Source organism: Tiliqua scincoides, chromosome 2 (genome assembly GCF_035046505.1).
Source record: "Tiliqua scincoides isolate rTilSci1 chromosome 2, rTilSci1.hap2, whole genome shotgun sequence".
Taxonomy (NCBI): Eukaryota; Metazoa; Chordata; class Lepidosauria; order Squamata; family Scincidae; genus Tiliqua; species Tiliqua scincoides.
The window spans coordinates 58,807,191-58,825,763 of record NC_089822.1 but is presented as its reverse complement, the minus strand read 5'-3'; positions in this window follow the sequence as shown (position 1 = coordinate 58,825,763).

Below are 18,573 nucleotides of genomic sequence, written 5' to 3'. Positions count from 1 at the left end.
GTTGAAAAGCGGTATATAAATACTGTTGTTGTTGGAGCTGACACAAAATGGAGTTTATCCAGTTCTTCACACAGACCACATTTTATTGCTTCTATCTTCTCTACTGCTTTCACTGGCTTGTGTTTCACATCATTACTCAAGAGGGATTTTACCTTGATTTGCGCTGTGGAGGTCAGGAAGAGGCTGTAGTAGGATACAGTTACATTTTTACTATGGCAGTAACTCAAAAAGAATGTTAATAAAACCACCAATTGTATTACATGACTGTATCCTCAAATCCTACACATCCTATGGAGAATCCAGAGCTCAGCTATTTTCTTCAAACGTCTTATCTATTTCTGTCAGTGCTCAAATCCCCCAACTATTTCAGACACTTCAGGGCTTGCTGCAATGTTAAATTGCCTAATAATATACTGAAGGGGGATCTACAGAACAGGGCAATGCCAATCTTCTATACAGCAGTGTGACAACAGCACAGAAATTTAAATTCTCCTTTTCCCCCACCATATATGTATCTTACTAGCTCTTGTCAATGATATTGGTCAGTCTGTTTTTCTCCTACTCTTTGGTATGTTAATATGTTCTAACTTCTGCTATTTCCATCACCACAGACTCACAGATGCCTGATAAGATCACATTCACCTCTTATTCTTTGTAATGGAAACATTTGGTGGGTGAGATCAGCAGGGGTCCCAGTAGCTTCTGAAAAACCCAGTGACAATACTAAAGGAACATTTCTGAAGACCTAAAGCTCAACAGCACTGTACATTTTCATCTGCATTTGGTAGAGTCAAATCTTCTAAAGTACTTGAAACAGCTGCTTGCTGCTGGACCTTCTTCTGGAAGGAGGCAGAAGGAACAAAAGGAAGGACCATCCTTGATCTGATCCTGTCACAGTCCTGTGTGTCTCTCAGACTGATTATACACACTCCTGGTTCACTGGCCCAGCACTCTCAGTAAGTTAGAAATGCATGTTCCCAATTTGACCTTTTGTATCTTACTTTTTCAAAGGTCTTACCACTCTTAGAGAGTGATACCAGGTCTTAGAGAGCAGGGTGCAGTTCCCAAGCAAATAAGCCAAACATTGAGCACAAGTTCTTGCACACCCCCACCTGACTGGTCAAACACCTGAAAAAAGTGCTCAGGACAAACTGCCCTATGGCAGTTTGCACCCCTTTTAACAGCCAGTCTCTCAGCTAAGAGGAAGCTAAAGTCCTATGGGATAACTCCCCAACCCTTGCAGGCTCTGAGCTCCCCCAAACTCCAGGGACTCAGGCCTCAAGGCTCTTGTTTGACCACAGTAGCAGACTGACAGCCCAATCCTATCCACACTTTCCTAGGAGTAAGCCTCATTAACTCTCATAGGACTTACTTCTGAGTAGACATGCATAGGATTGGGGTCTGAGTGGCCTAGGCCAGACTTAGATGGACTAGCTCCTTTATACTCACACAGCCATAAGACTATAACAGTAAATGGTTTAGTTAAAGAATAGAATTATGGTGTCAGGGACCCCCTGACTTACCTGCTGGCAGCTCAGGAGATGCAGGCCCTGAAGGGACAAGTGGCAGCCCTGGGGCAACCCCTTCCCCTTTGGGGGAGGCTCAGACAGATCAGCCTGTAGGCCTCCAGAACAGAGCAGGAGGGGGGTAAAGGCCCAGGACTGCTCCTTTAACACCCTGGGGGAGGAAGGGGCAGGGCTGGGAGGGGCCTTCCAGGCATAAAAGCCGGCCCAGCCAGGCATGAAGGAGAGGAAGCCTGTTGGTGGCTAGAGATCTGGGAAGCCTCTGTCTGTGGGGAAAAGGAACTGGGTGAAGCAACCTCCTTCTCCCACGTACCCTTCTGAGGCAACTTGGGGCTAGCTGATTGCCATTGGGGCTGGAGCCCCTCTGGGACCCTGCTGCTGCCTTTTGAGACACAGTGGGCCCCCAAGGGCCTGGGGCTCACAAATGGTCACACAATATTTTGAAAGGCATTTAGGTTATTTTAGAGAATAAATACAACACACACACAATGCTGAAACAATCAAGCTAAGTTCCTAAGCTTACTTGCTCTGAATGTTCACCTGGATCTTTCCAACTCCAGAGCATAAGCAAAGGGTAGCTCTACTGCCTGTCATACTAGCATATGGGGGAGACTGTTATATCTCCAGACATTCACAGAGATCTTAAAGTGGTCATTTGGCTAACTGAGATTTGAACCAGCCGAACCTTCTGACAAATGTGTTTACCGATTACTGCCAGTCACTCACTCTCCCAACTGGCTTCCATTTCCAATTAGCAAGGCCTTGATGACAAGCAGTCTTATCAAGCTTCTAGACTGGCTGAAGCAAGAATCTCAAAAACAAATGGTTTTCTCAGCCTGCTCCTACCCATAACTGCTTCGGAATGGCTGCAGGCCTGCAAGATGGAGTCAGACCTAAGCCAGTGGTTTTAACTTGTTCTTCACATTAACCAAGAGGGAAGAATTGGTCAGTGAATATTAGGAGAAAGTTACCATGAAATGCTGATATTCTTGATCTTATCGACATATTTAGTGAAACCTGTACCTTAGATTTCAAGAAGACTGATGTTAGTAAGCTCAGAGAAACATTAGGTAGGATTCTGTCAGTAGATGAACTAATGAGAAAAGGAGCCTGAGATGGGAGCTCCTAAAAAAGGAGTGACTAGACGCAGTGATGGCAAACCTTTTAGAGACCAAGTGCCCAAACTGCAACCCAAAACCCACTTATTTATCGCAAAGTGCCAACACGGCAATTTAACCTGAATACTGAGGTTTTAGTTTAGAAAAAACAACTCGTACATTTTGTGCTGCTTCCCTCAGCCTGTGCTGTGCAGTGTAGAGTGCTGGCTGGGTAGCTGGTTGGCTGTATGAGCGGCTGGAACATAGGGACATAAGAACATATGAAGAGCCCGCTGCATCAGATCAATGGCCCATCTAGTCCAGCTCCTGCATCTCACAGTGGCCCACATCTATAATAAGGAGGTAGCACATACCCATCAGGGCTAGTAACCCATGATGGACTTTTCCTCCAGAAATTTGTCCAATCCCCTCTTAAAGGCATCTAGGCTAGATGTCATCACCACTCCTGTGGCAAGGAGTTCCAAAGGTTAATTATATGCTGGGTAATTGTGCTCACTGTGTATACACTGGGCAATTACATGCTGGGTAAGTGGGTGTTCCTCTTTTATTGATCAGGGGGAGAGTAACTGGTCCTCCACACCCCAGCAGTGTCTTTTCTGGTGCTGTCTGCTGGTGTTCTTCTGTTTCTTTTTACACTGTGAGCCCCTTAGGAACAGGGAACATATAAATGCTGTCAGTAATAGTAATACTGTGCAAGATTGCATTTATTTTTTAATTAAGCCAGCAGTATCCTAGTTGGATGGCTGCATCATGCTGTATTTCATGAACACTCACAGCTATGTGAAATTCTGCATGCACTTCTTTTCCAATAGGATTGGAGAAGCAATTCTGTGGTTTACCTTTAAGATCATATAAAAATTAGTTTTGTGTGAGGTTCTTACAGATAAGCCTCCAGTGGGCAACAAGGCAGGGCCAGCAGCATGTGCAAGGCTGGCACCACAAAGCCCGTGCTGTGGCCCGAGTGCTCTGCTCCCCTCCAGCTCCCCTCCCCTCCAGCTATGCCACACTGTGAGCTATGCTCCCCTCCAACCTAGCTCCTCTCCAACCCTGCCACAGCAATGTCCGCGCTGTGCCCTCAAGCTGCAATCCTACCCTCACTTTCCTGGGAGTAAGCCCCACTGACTACAATGGACTTACTTCTGAGTAGACATGCATAGGAGTGGGCTCTCAGGCTGCAATCCTAGCCACACTTTCCTGGAAGCAAGCCCCAATGACTTTAATGAGACTTACTTCAGGACCAGCACCACGTGCAGGGCTGGTGCCCCAAAGCCTGCAGCAGCAGCTTCCTGTGTGCTGCCTGCCTTACCCCATACAAGGAAGGGAGGAAGCGCTCCCATTGGGCTGCTGGGCAGAGGGGTGGGTGATGTGAGAAAGTCCCCTCTGATGAAAAGATGTGATGTGATGAAAGTCCCCTGGGTGATGTGAGAAAGGCCTGGGGCGCCTTGGGAGCACACCTGTCTTTAGCATCAGCCCCCCCCCCGCCTGATCTCCCTCTTCCCCCGCTGTCCGTTCCTTTCCCCTCCTTGGCCTCGCCCCTCCCTCCTTTGCCCTGGCTGAAGCAGGAGGAGGCTGGCTTTGTGGCTTAGTGTGGGCTCCTCAGCCTTCCAGGGCAGACAAGCAGCTGCTGGTGCCTCCCAGGGGCTGCGAGCCTAGAGGCTTGTGCCTGGCAGCTGGGGCGACAGTGCGCATGCCCACAGAAAGGGCTCTGTCTGGCATGTGTGCCATAGGTTAGCCACCACTGGACTAGAGGCACAATCAAAAACAACTCCAATGAGAAAGAAAAAGGGGAGCCCTCTCAAAAAGCAATTCTGGCTACACAAAGGACATGTATAGGAAATAGAACACAGGAGAGATCACCAAAGAGTAGCACAGATAAGTTGCCCAGACTTGTAGAGAGTGTGCCAGGAATGCTAAAACTTGAGAGTGGCCAAGGATGCAAAGAACAACAAAAAGTTTTTTGTTGTTTTTTTAAAGTATGTTCACAGGAGGAGAAAGAGGAAGAAAATGATAAGATTGCTACTTGGTAGAGATGGAGAAATGTTTTCTCATTACAAAGAGAAGGCAGAACTGTTCAATTCCTACTCTGCCAATGACACACAACAGGAGGAATAGCTAAGGGTGCAATCCTAACCCACTTTCCAGCGCCAACATAAGGGCAGTGCAGCTTCGAGGTATGAGAACAAACATTCCCTTACTTTGAGGAGGCCTCCGTGAGTGCCACCCAACTGCAGGATGTAGCACAGGTTCCACTGGCACAGCCATGCCAGTGCTGGAAAGTTGGTTAGGATTTGGGCCTAACACTACAGAAGATGGTAGAGGCATTCAGGTGGTCCTTGAAAGAGTGGGCTACTGGAAATGTTCAATAGTGATAAATGCAAGGTTCTGAAGAGGTCAGAAAAAATGTGAAAGGCACAGGCATGGAATGGTCGATGCCTGGCCTGGCAGTACAATAAATGAAAGGGATTAGGTGTTGCCTTGGATCACAAGCTGAACATGAGTCAGCAATGTGATGTAGCTGCAAAAAAGACAAGTGTGATCTTAGGTTGCATTAGTAGAACAATAGCTTCCTAGTCCTAAAAAATAGTGGTTCTACTTCACCCTACACTGGTCATACCTCATCTAGAGTACTGTGTCCAATTCTGGATACTGCACACTAAGATGGATTAAGCCAAACTGGAGCAGGTTCAGAAAAGGGAAATGAAGATGGTCAGGAATCTAGAAAACAAGTCGTATGAGGAAAGGTTGAGGGAAGTTGGTATATTTAGCCTGGAGAAAAGAAGGCTGGAGGAGACATGACACCTGAACAGCTGTCAAATGAAAGAGGGCAAAGATTTGTCCTCTGCTGCTCAGTAGGGCTAAAAGGCTTAACTTACAAGTGCAGAGATTTCAGTTGAATGTTAGAAAAAAAAAATTCTTAATGGTAGGAGCAGTTTGACAAAGAGCAGTTTCCCCATTACTGAGGGAAGTGATAGGTTCTCCCTCACTGGAGATCTTCAAGGAGGGGGTTGGATTAGATGGCCTTAAAATAACCCTTCCTTCTGTGATTTTGATGGGACCAGAAATTTTCCTAAGGAACCAATCATTTTACAAGGGACTGAGGCTCCATGCACTGAGCAACATATTCAAAAGGTTGCAGTAGTTTGGAGTGTCATATAGCCTTTTCCATAACATTTCACAATGAAGGGCAACTTCAAAGAACAATTACATCAGCTACTTTGCAAATTATATTCCTAAGGAAATCACAAGAGCTTTAGTTCTGATCCTATGAACCAACAATTCCTGCTGATGACACCAACCTTCAAAGGAAAACCAGTGAAAGGATGATTATCCCCCTTCTTATTCCGTAAGATTATTGTTTGCACTTTGTGGTATTGTGCTGTGGAATGCAACTATTCAGTTGCAGCCATGCGCTGACTTTTAATGTTAAGCTTTTCTTATCAGAAGAAGACAGAAGCATACGATTTTCAGCAGAAAGCCTAAACTTGTTTTGCCGCAGCCTGCCTCTGACGAATGAGATTCATGGGGTACTGAATTCTACACCCATCAAAGTAAAGCTGCTTCATACGAGTTGATCCATCGAACTTAGTAACTGGCAATGGCTCTAGGTTTCAGACAAGGGGTCTTCTCCCAGCCTGACCTGGAGATTCCAGTGACTGAACTTGGGACCTTCTGCATGCTAAGGTGAGCCATGGTCCCTTTCCAAAGCCATCTCCTGTGCTTTTCTTGTCCTGTGCTTCCACAGGACACATGTCACCCTATCTGAGGTGACGATGGGATGCAGTAAGAATGGCCTGTGGCAAGAAGTCAAGCCTTTATATCTGTTGCTTTGGGACTGGAACAATCTTCCAATTGACTACAGTGTCTCTTCTTTGGTGGTTTTTCAGCACACGTGTAAAACACACCCTTTTCTGGCTGGCATTTGATTTAGCAGTTGTGGTTTGTGTTATCTGTGGCTGTCAAGCTGCTTGCTGTTTTTTGTTTTCGTTTGATATTTTCTTTTGTGGCCACCGAGTGCAGGATCCAAATAGGTGATTTGTATCCCACCTGTTCCTCCGAATAATTGGAGCACTCAAGGCAGCATACAATATAGCTGAAAAAGAGCTGCACAATAAAAATGCATAATACTAAATCTTATAGAATAGTGCAATAAAAAAATCATTGAAACAAAACACAAAACTGAAACACAACACATTGAAACACTACACAAAACCAATATCAACTAATTAAAAAGGGAAGGCCAGATAGAAAAAGTTTTCACTGCTTGCAGAAGGCTAACAGGGATGGGACAATTCTTCATCTCACTGGGAGGAAGTTCCGTAATAAAGATGCCACCAGGGAGAGGGCACCACTCTTTGGAATTGCCAGGTTTAGTGCATTTCTTTACTGAGTGGATTGTGCCACCTACACTGATCATCTGGTTACCTTTTGGTGCAAACCTAACAGGTAGTTAGGCCAGCCCAAGTCCCTTGGGCCAGCCCAGGAGGGTCGCAAACATACCATAAGGCACATTTGCACCTCCTTGGGAGAAAGCCAGGCCAGCACTCCAAGAAGTGCCTGTCTGCGGAGGCTGAACGGAAGCCTCCACGCTGGCTTCCTCTCAGTGCCTTGCATCAGCTCAGATGAGCTGATGCAAGGACGAAAGGTAGGCATGTGGGAGGTAGGGAGAAGGAGGGAGGGAGGTGTTCCTGGGCGGAGGGAGGGCAGGTGGTGGGCGGTCCCAGGAGTGGGCAGGCGGGGAGCAAGAGGCGGGGCTGGGATCCAGCAGTTATGCCGGATCCCAACCCCTGTTCCCAGGGAGAATGGAGCGGCTTCAAGAGGTGGCGCAAGTCCAAGGGGACACATTGGGGCCAGCAGCCCTTACCCAGAGGTAAGGGAAAATGTTTCCCCTTACCTCTGGCTGAGCTGCTTATGGCGACTATCCTGCACTGGATACAGCGCAAGCCTCCTGGCTTGCCTGTTCCAGCGCAGGATAGGATTGTGCCCTTTATCATTTATTTACTTATTTGGGAAAATTTTTACCCCACAAGGCATAAGTTGTTCAAGGTGGCTTACAATGCAAAGAAGCCATTAAAATAAATGTCAAAAAACAACAAAAAGTCATAATCAAAAAACAAAGTTGTACATATCTGGGAATGCAGAATGGAACAGGGAAGTCTTAGGTGCTCCCAGAAAGCCAACAGAGATGGAGCCAATGCCAACTCAAGAGGGTGGGAGTTCTGCAACTGTGGTTACACTATTGAGAAGCTGCCCTTTCATATCGCTGCCAGCCAGACCAGATGGCAGTGGCACCTGCAACACAGTCCCTTAGCACACCTTAAAGGACAGGCCATTTTGTACAGGGGGAGGTCATCCTTCAAGTAATCCCCAACCATTAAATGATTTAAAAGGTCAACATTAGAATATTGGATTGTATATGGAAACAGACCAGTGGTCAGTGCAAATGAGAAAGCAGCTATGTGACCAAGTCGAACCACCTGACCCCAGTCACTATATGCGCAGTTGCAATCTAGTTGTAGATTCTGGATGGCCTTCAAGGGCAGACCCACTTACAGTGTATTATAGTAGACTAATCTGGATGTCACCAGTGCATGGATCATCTTGGTTAGGTCTGTCCAGCTCAGATAAGGACACAGTTGACACACCAGCCAAGGTTGGACAAAGGCCCTGGCCACTACTGCCACTTGGGAATCCAGAAATAGCCTGGAATCAAGGAGGATAACTGCAAACTGCAAACCTGGTCTCCAAACCAGCATCTCTGTTTTATCTGGATCAAGTTTCAACTTGCTTACCCTCATCCAATGTTTCCTTAACTCCAGGCAGTGATTCCAAATCTCCACTGCATCTCTGGCTTCGTAAAATGGAGTTGTAGAGCTGGATGTTGTCAGCATACTGGTGACACCCAATTTCAGACCTCCTAATAATCTCTCCTATGACACTCTGTTTAAATGTTTGATGACACAGGGGATACAATAGAGCCCTGTGGGTGTACCACATAGGTACACCACAGGGGTACATCACAGGACAAAGCAAAGAGAAAAAATCCCTTAGTACCACCTTCTGACATCTACATATCAGGAATGATAGGAGACACTGTAAAATGGTGGCCCCCAATTCAAATCCTACCAGGTGACCCAATAGTGTTGAAGGCACTGTGAGATCCAGCAACTTCATAGGGATGCACTTCCCCAGTCCAGTCCCCAGCATAGACCATCCACGAGAGCAACCAATGCAGTTTCAGAACCAAATGCCAGCTGCAAGCTAGATTGGAAGGGAGCCAGATATTCAGTTTCATCCAGGAAACATTATGTGGAACATCAGGAGACATCACCATTTCCATCTTGTTTGCAGGGGACAGATGGACTAAACCCCCATCTCCAAACCCAAGTAGACCTGACTGAGTATTGCTAGGTATGACATTGGCTGCAATCCTAACCACACTTTCCTGAGAGTAAGCCCCATTGAACAAAATAGGACTTACTTCTGAGTAGACCTGGTTAGGATTGTGCCCTAAGACTTGCATTTTGAGGATACCACAGTTCTGCTCAGGCATTCATTTCTGTAGGATGAACTGGGGAATCAGGCTCTGTCCCTGACCTATGCGGGTTCATTAGAATGTCTGCAGGCCTCCACATACACAGCTGAATGCATGGGGGCTCCATACATATTATAACATTATTAACATTATTATGTTGGGCATGGAGCCTGCCTTTGCAATGTCACCTCCAATGTGTTTATTCTACAATTCTGCATTCAGTAATGCCATGGGGGGGGGGAGCAGGATCACATCCACTGGTCCTGCCCTGACTCCCATGCAAAGAACTGACACATGTACAAGTGACCAGTTTTCACCAGGACTGCTGAGTTTATGTTGTGTATTGTTTGGCCTCATCCCTTCTTGGTCGCAGCTACTTTTTTCATTTCACATCACTGAAAGAAAGACAACATTCTTCATTTGCAAAGTATAATTGTGCCATTCAGGACTTTAGAACGGAGTCAAAACATGCTAAATACAAATACTGAATAGTGAAAATCCCAGGTATTTTGGCTCTTGCTCCTTAGAGAGTTTTGTATTTTTATAAAGCAAACAAAATTTCCCAAGAGAAACAAATACCAGAGGTAGAAATACGCTGTGGCTTCTTTTTACAGGGAAGGCAGAGGAAATGGGAATTTCACCCTTTTGACCTATTTCAGTAAAAATGTGCCCATCCCAAGCAACTATATTTTAGTCGGTTCCTGACCTGACCTCAGCAGAGAACCAAAACTATGAAAGCCAACACTGTTCAGCTTTCCACCCCTTCCTTTTAATACCGATTACAAGTCAAAAATAGCCAAAAAAAGTACATTACTTTCTGCCTCATACGGCACAAACTGAAGCTATTTTCAGATCTGATCTTCTTCCATGTCCAAGAGTTGTAAAACGGAACAGCCTATTCAACATTCCTGGCAGGGTTTTTATGTTAAGCAAACACATGTGACACACATCACATTTTCAATAGCAATGAGTTTTTTCCCCCCATTCACTCAGTAAACATGTACTAATGGCCTAATCCTAAAACTCAGCAGAAGTGTTTAAGATAATTTTTATACCATCACAATGTGATGTAACAACAACAGCCACTGTCTGCTAATGAAAGGTAAGGTGGTGGGGGAGGTGAAGAGTGGGTGCAACAGGTGAGAGAGGGAGTTTCTGGATGGGGAGGGAGACAAAATGAGTGGGACAGGGCAGGTTCAGCAGCACAAGTGTGAGGCTGAACTCTCTCCCTCTCCGCCACCTTTACACACCTTGATCCTGCACCAGCAAAATAGCTAGCACCAGACCGGGGAGACCTACAAGGACTATGGAAGGTTTCCTCAAGGCAACCTTCCATAGGTAACCAAAACGTACGCCAGGGAGACCTCTCCAACTGCCCCCCCCCCAGCAAAGAATGCAGCACCCACCTCCTTGGTATGCCTGCATCAGTCGGGGGAGGGGAAATTTAGGTTTATTAGGCTATTAGGGCTTACAAATATGTCTTAAGTGTTCCTGAGACATCTCATGAAGATCATATTTATTCCTTTGGGCACATGATTTAGGCTCAAATCCTAATCCACTTTCCAGCACTGGCATAGTGGTGCCAATGGGACGTGTGCTGCATCCTGCAGTTGGGGGGCACTCACAGAGGCCTCCTCAAAGTAAGGGAATGTTTGTTTCCTTACCTCGGAGCCACATTGCCCTCATGTCAGTGCTGGAAAGTGGGTTAGGATTGTGCCCATGCACCTGGATGGCAAAGCTGTATCTAGCAGCCTAATGCCATAGCAAGTTGCTGGAAGATATTGTTCACAGTTCTGTTGAGCTTCATTACGATGATTCCCTCCCCCATTGCTGCATATTTGAAAAGGGGGAAGTTAGAAACAAATACCTGCCATAGGTTCAGAATTTGTTGTTGTCAGGAGTAACTCCCTTTATCCAGTTTCCTCAAATGTCATGGCTTGAAGTCTGAGATCAGCATTGAGGCACTTCGCTTTCTCACTCCTGCTATCAGTGCATGGTAGGAGCAAATTATTCCAAAACTGAAATGCACAAAAAGTCAGTAATGACATATTTCAAGTCTGTTTCCTCAACATCTCAAGCACCTCAGCTTCTGCCACAGGAGAACAGAATTCTTCTTTATCTTTCCCTTCATTCCTGGCAAAAGGTCTGACAACACAAATTTAGACTTTTCCAAACTAGAGCATTCAGACTTTCAAAACATTAATTTAGGGGAGCAGTGTCATAATGCTTGGATTATTTTACAGGGCTCAAGGGCCTAGCACAATTATCAAGGAAAAGCCAAGCAGAGCAGGAAAGAAAATAGCATGCAAGGAGACAGAGAGGCAGGCTAACACTTAAAAGACATGAACACAATGCAGGCTTCAGCACAGGGAAGTGGAAGTCCTGTGGTTAGTGGTCTGACCAAAGAGTTGAGCATGTTCCAGGAAGATTTCTACGAGTGGCAAGAGCAGGTTATATGTCTAGCAGCAGACAGCCAAAAACTGTGCTGAAAAGGGATCTGTGTCTGATCTGCTGTTTACATTTTGTAAACTCCTTGGGGCAGGGGCCAGTTATTGCTAATGTTACTCTGTAAAGCACTGTTACATATAAATAGCAACAGAAAGAAACAACAAAACGTTGTTATAATAGTAGCAGCAAAAGATGACAATTAGCAGCAAACCTAATATTTAGGAGGCTAAACAGAGAGAATGCTATTTAGTTTCCAAAGAGGTATTTTTCTGAAAAGGAAATAAAGCAGGCAAGGCATGACTTCAACAGCTATAGAAGGCAGAATTATTAAGGTCAATGGCCCAAAGTTACAATGGAATCCAATGCATGTTTACTCAGAAGTGAGCGCTACTGTGTTCCATGGGGCTTATTATCCAGTTAGTGAGTTTTAGATTGCTACTTTATTCCATTAAGCAACAAAATTCATTCATTCATTTTTAACGCAGACTTGTAAACACATACAGTAAATCTTCCCTAACATTTCATTCCCTAAATCTTTCATATATAACATTTTTAAAGTGCATTTCTAACTTTCTAAGTTAGATGAACAGTTGCAATGAAAGGGGTAATAATGCCCATTTCATAGTTTTTACATCTGCCTCCATGCCCCTTACTTCACTCTGGTCTCTTCCTAGTATCTCATTGTCTAGATCAGCCATTTCCAACCACTGTGCCGTGGCACACTGGTGTGCTATGAATGGTCCCCAGGTGTGCCGTGGGAATTTGGGAGAGGATCATTTATTAGTAGGGTCATTGGGGGATGCACACCCTCCATTGATAGCGCAGTGTGCCTTGTCAATTGTCAAAAAAACTGATGGTGTGCCTTGATAATTTTAGTGCCTTGCCAGTGTGCCATGAGATGAAAAAGGTTGAAAATCACTGGTCTAGATCATGAGTGTTAAACTCATTTCATACAGTGGGCTGAATAGCATTCATGATGCCTGCTGAGGGCTGGAAGTGATGTCATTAAGCAGGAGGTGATGTCATTAAACAGGTCATGACCAGAAATAAGTACTTCCTTCTCACACATTAGCTGTAAACGACACAAGAGAAAATATGCATATCTTGATAATATTTTCAAGATATGGGAGAACATAATCATAATTGTGGGCAGCCTTTTCAGCAGTGACATCTCAGTACAGCTCAGCAGTTGAAAGCAGCTGATGGTGCAGGGCCAGTGCAGAGGCTGGATAAAGAGTTTCCACAGGCCACATCCAGTCTGTGGGCCTTATGTTTGATACCCAGTCTAGACTGTAAGTCCCTCCCATCAGCATCTAGTCTTTTCACTCTATCTGAAGCAGGGGTGCTCAAACTTTCAACTTTAGGGATGCTGGACCTTTAACAAGTGTATAGAAGAGAAAATTTCAGCAGGTGCAACTTGTCATCCCACAGATGACAAGCTGCACCTGCTGAAATTATCGCTCCTACACAATTTTAAAGGTCCAGCATCCCTAAAGTTGAAAGTTTGAGCAGCCCTGATCTAAAGCATGGATGACACTATTGAAACAAACAATAATAGAGCAAGTAAGAGCAAAGGCATAAGGACCCGATCCAGAGCCCTGTGTGCCGGGTCACTGCCGGTGAGCACTGTTGCAAATGTGCTGTAAGGCACATTTGCAAGCCCTTACTGTGGGCCCAGAGCCTAGCCCAGTGCAAGCCTGCACACTCCGCACTCTAGGCAGCTCAGGATTGGGCTGCCTGTCCAGTTCACTCTACATCCCAGTCAGCCCACAGTGACTTTTTGTAAAGAGCTCAATTTTTGTGAACACCTAATTATTGAAATGTTTTGGTTCTCTTCCAGACCAAATGAGGCACTGCCACAGCTCTCCTACTAGCTAAAGCTCTTGGCATGGTCGCTGACTAGGGCAGCCAAAACAAACTACATACAGAGCAAAATATTGTTGTCAGTTTAAAAGCATGGAAAATCAAAATCTTTCCACCAGCCTCTCTGCTTCTAAATACTTTGGCAAATGATTTGGAAATATGTATGAACCAATTGAATAACAAGGCTCAAACATGTTCTTACTAGACATGGAGGAAACATGTTAACTAGAAATGGATGTAGTGGGGGGGGGAAGTCCTTATTACATCAAGAGATGCCACAGAAACTTCAGCCCAGGTCAAATGGGGTTATTTATAACAGAAGAGGAAGGAGCACTAGCTGTAGAATCCAAGCATGCTACCTTTTGGAAAAGATGACCAATTTCTTTTTCTTTTGGAGAAAATTATAATAGTAAGTATTAGAGGTGTTCATGTTTCAAAAGGTTTGGGTCCATAAATGAAAAAGGAACATTGAAAAGCTAGCTGTTTCAAACATTAAAAGGTACTAGCAGATGAAATATAGTTGTCGGCACTGAACCTATGAGAGGACTCCAAAATCGTCTCACTGTTTCCCCATTTGCATGAGAATCCCTCTCATTTTGCTGAGTGGCCTGCCCCACAAACGTCATGATTTGAGGAGTACTCAGAGGAGGGAAGGTGTCTGCAGTGATGGCTTCTACCTGTGAGATATACCCTTGTCAATTGACCATTTTTAGCAAAAGGTAATTTGTGGACTGCTCCAAGGTCAAATAGAGCACAGGATGGCCTTAGAGCAGTGATTCCCAAACATTTCAGCACAAGGACCCACTTTTTAAAACGATACTCTGTTGGGACTCACTTAGGTTTACGTGACTTTTAAAAAAGGAGATCTAGAAAGAAATAATATTTATGTATTTATTTATAAGTAATAATGACCAGAAAAATATCCTCAAACTTTATCTCTCTATATTTACATATCCTTGCAAACTTCAAGAGCTCAGCCCCTTGTGGGACAGTTAGCAGCTATCTTGCAAACTGCAAGAACTGAGCTCGTTGCAGGGTAATTAGCAGCCACAGTATCTGATTTTTCAATTGCCTCAGGGCTTGAGGCAATTACTTATCTGATCTTTCTATCACCCTTTCACCAAAAATCAGGTTGTGACCCACCAGTGGGTTCCCACCCACAGTTTGGGAACCACTGTTTTAGAGAGCTATGAAGGGTCAACCTGCTCATTAAAACATGTTGTTTTATGCATTCTTCATTCCTGTTGTGAACCCTTCCAGACCCTCCCAGACCCTCTCCATTACAGAATTTGTCTGCAGTATTTTTGCAGAAGGCGGAAGCAGTGCTAAAGACTCCCATTTCTTCTGCCTTTTGCAAAAGGCCCACATAAAATGACTCACCCACACTCTCTGCGCTTCTAGCATGTACAGGGAACTTGGGGAAGAAGGAATTTGTAGTCCTGTTCAGGCCACCTTGCTTGAATGTGGGAGGGTATCTGCAAGCTGTTGGAGTTGATGCAACTCTGTCTGCTGTCCAGAGGGGGCAAGATGCTGTCCAGAAGGGGTCAATCTATGGCCCAGTGACTCTGACCTTTCTACCTGTTCTCTCTGTGATCCTTGTTGGGTGTGGCCCTAACCCTTCTCTTCTCCTCAGAGCACTTCCTCTTGTCCTCTGACCACCGACCTGTTAAGATGGTGCATACCACAGCTCTGACGCCCAGGCCATCTTGAGCACAAGGCAGCTCCAGGGCCTTGCTAGTTCTAAGTGTTAGCTGAACCTCTCATCCTAATCAGATGATGTAAATATACACTCAATGGAACTGTAAGTAAATAAAAGTAAAGTTCTTTTTTGCAACTTTAACAAGCCATTGCCTCTTTGTCTTTTTTATTGATTAGCAGTCAGCTGGGTGAGGGAGGTTCCCTGGGGTGATACCCAAAGGGGGGGTCTGCTGCTTAAGCTACTCTGCTTCCTCCCAAAGAGGAAACTATTTTTAATTTCCTCCAACAGGTTATGGGCCCAGGGACTGTGTACTAAGAAACCCAGGGACTGTGTGCTAAGAAGCCCAGATACCTTGGAAGAATGTTTATTTTTGCTTTTGATTTTTGGGATCTCTCCCCACTCACTTGTGTAAGGCTGAACTTGCTTGCTAAGTAAAAGATGGCAGAAGGATCAGATATGGAAGTCTTAGCCATACAACCAATGGTCAGGCCGAACCCCAAAACTTTTCACAACTGGTATTGTAGAATAAAGGCAGAAATACAAGTGTATGGAGGCTTACCTGCTCTAAACAAAGAGCGCCCAGCTAATGAAGAGGCTGCAATTGAAAAATAGGCTCAGGCAGATGGGAAGGCTAAGTGCCTCATTTTCAGATCACTAACTGAGCTTCAGTTGCCTTTTGTGCGAGAGGCTAATACAGCAAAAGAAATGATAACAGTCCTAACTGAAACCTACAAAAACAGGAATGAAAGACCAGTTCATTTCGATTAATGATTTGTGTTGCCTCAGACTGGAAAGGAAAGAGGACTGTGATAAGTACTGTAGCAAGATGATCCAGCTTTTCCATGATCTTGCACTCACTGGCATGGTTCTTTCAGAGGATCAACATGTGGCATATCTTGTTGGATGAATCGGTTTTTGGGAGTAAGTGGAAGAGAGAAAAGGGTGTATAAAGACATATTAGCAGAGCTCAGAATGCACACCCTATGGGCAAGGAGACCCTGCTGAGAGTGGATCAAATTACAGGGCAGAGAGTAAGCTAAACAAAGAACCCCTGAAATGCTACCAATGTGGTAAACAAGGCCATTTAGCTCGCTATTGTTATTCAAACAGCCAGGTGTAAAGGAGCACCTAGGCTCAGCCCAAGGCAGAGGAAAGATTGAGAGAGAGAATCTGAAGAGGGGGGGAGCCAAACCCACTCACAGATTTACAAGCAACAGCTCAAACCAAAGACAGAAACATGGTTGTTGCATGAAGGAGCAAAAATTAGAGAAACAAGCATGGATTATTGATTCTGGATGCTCCTCCCACACATGTTCAAGCCAGAGTTTTTTCCAAGAATTGGACACCAGCATAGGAGGTCAGATTACTACAGCTGATGGAAAGAAAATTGAAATTCATGGAAAAGTAAAAGCAAAGCTGAATTGTGTGGCAGATGATCTGATAAATGAAGTCACAGCACATGAAGTTATATATTCTCCCGATATAAGTGGCAACATGCTTAGTGTATCAACATTAACCAAATGTGGATATACAGTTAACTTCATGCAGGACAGCTGTACCATAACAAGCAACAGTGATAGTTCTTTAATGGCTCAAGGCTTTGAGCAGGGTGGAGTTTATTTTCTAGATTTGCACCAGGAAGAACAGCTGATGTATGCCAAACAAACTTGTACCAATGATTGTCTGAACTTGTGGCACCACAGGCTGGGACACAGGGACACAACTGTAGTCCTAGACTTGCAAAACAAGGACCTTGCAAAGGAAATAAAGGTAAAACACTGTGAAAACCATCCAGACAGGTGTGTATGCTGCATCAAAGCCAAGGCAGTCATTCCATCCTTTCCAAAGAGGACTGAACAGCGCAGCACCAAAGTTTTGGAAATTGTATACAGTGATTTAATTGGTCCAATGCCCAGTCCTTCACTAGGGAAATAAAGATATGTACTAACATTTGTGGAAGATTTTTGGAGATATATCGTGCCTTATCTACTAAGAGAGAAGAGTGAAGTTCCTGAGATGCTCAGAAAATACCTAGCTATGGTGAAGAACAGATTTGGAAGGAACCCTGGCGTGTTACAGACAGACAATGGTGGTGAGTACCCCTCACAGCACACAAAGTCACTTTTAGAAAGCCAAGGAATCAAACACAAATTTACTGTCCCATACAATCCACAACAAAATGCCATTGCAAAACACAAAACCGAAGCCTCTTGGAAATGGCTAGATGCATGCTAACTGATGCAGAGCTATCCACAAATTTTTGGAGTGAAGCAATAATCAGAGCCAACTATTTGCAAAACAGAATACCCACCAAGGGTATTTTAGACAGCAAAACCCCTTTTGAGCTGTGGCATGGCAGAGCACCAGACATGAAGCATCTTCGTGTGTTCGGCTGCAAAGTCTATGCTTATGGTCCAAAGGAGAAAAGGTCCAAGCTAGACCTCAGAGCTGAAGAAGATCTCTTCATAGGATATGCTCCAGGCACAAAAGGCTACAAAGTTATGGACATGCACACTGGAAAGGTGACCACTAGGCATGGTCTATATTTTGCTGAGAATGAGAGAGCTGACAAAGGTAAAAGGTTCATTGATGGTCTATCACAGACAGATGGGGAACTCATGTATGTACCAGTTTACTGTAACAGCATACCAGGACCCTCATCGCCAGAGTCTGAGACCAGTGCAGCAGCAGAAGGGGAAACTGATGGGGAAGAGGAATCGTCAGAGCCAGAAGTTGCCAAAGGAGCAGACCGGGTTCCAGCAGAACCCAGACGTTCATCCCGAGAGAACAAAGGCATACCACCTTCACGATTTAGACTGCCCTACCTTGCAAGGTCGTCGCCAGAAAGCAAACCAGAATCCTGGGAAGAAGTGGAAGTAATGCCTGCAGATGAATCAAGTAAGTGGAAAAGAGCTGCACAAGAAGAGATAGATGCACTACACAAAAAACATGGAAATTAACCAAGTTACCACCAAATAAAAAGGTAATAGAATGCAAATGGGTCTTTAAGGCCAAAACAAATGCAAAATGGTAAATAGAGCGCTACAAAGCAAGACTAGTAGCCAAAGGTTACTCCCAGAAATATGGAGAAGATTTTGATGAAGTTTTCACACTTGTGGTGAAACACACTACTATAAGACTGCTCCTGAGCATAGCTGCTTCCAGAAAAATGCGTGTATGCCATCTGGATGATAAAACTGCATTTCTCCACTAAGAAATTAAAGAGGAACTTTATATGAAACAACCACCAGGTTTCACAGACAGCAAGAAAGCTCACCTTGTATGCAAGCTTCAGAAGGGGCTGTAAGGCTTAAGGCAATCAGCCAAAGCTTGGAATGAAAAACTGGACCAGATGTTGACACAACAACACTTCACACAAGGTGCAGCAGA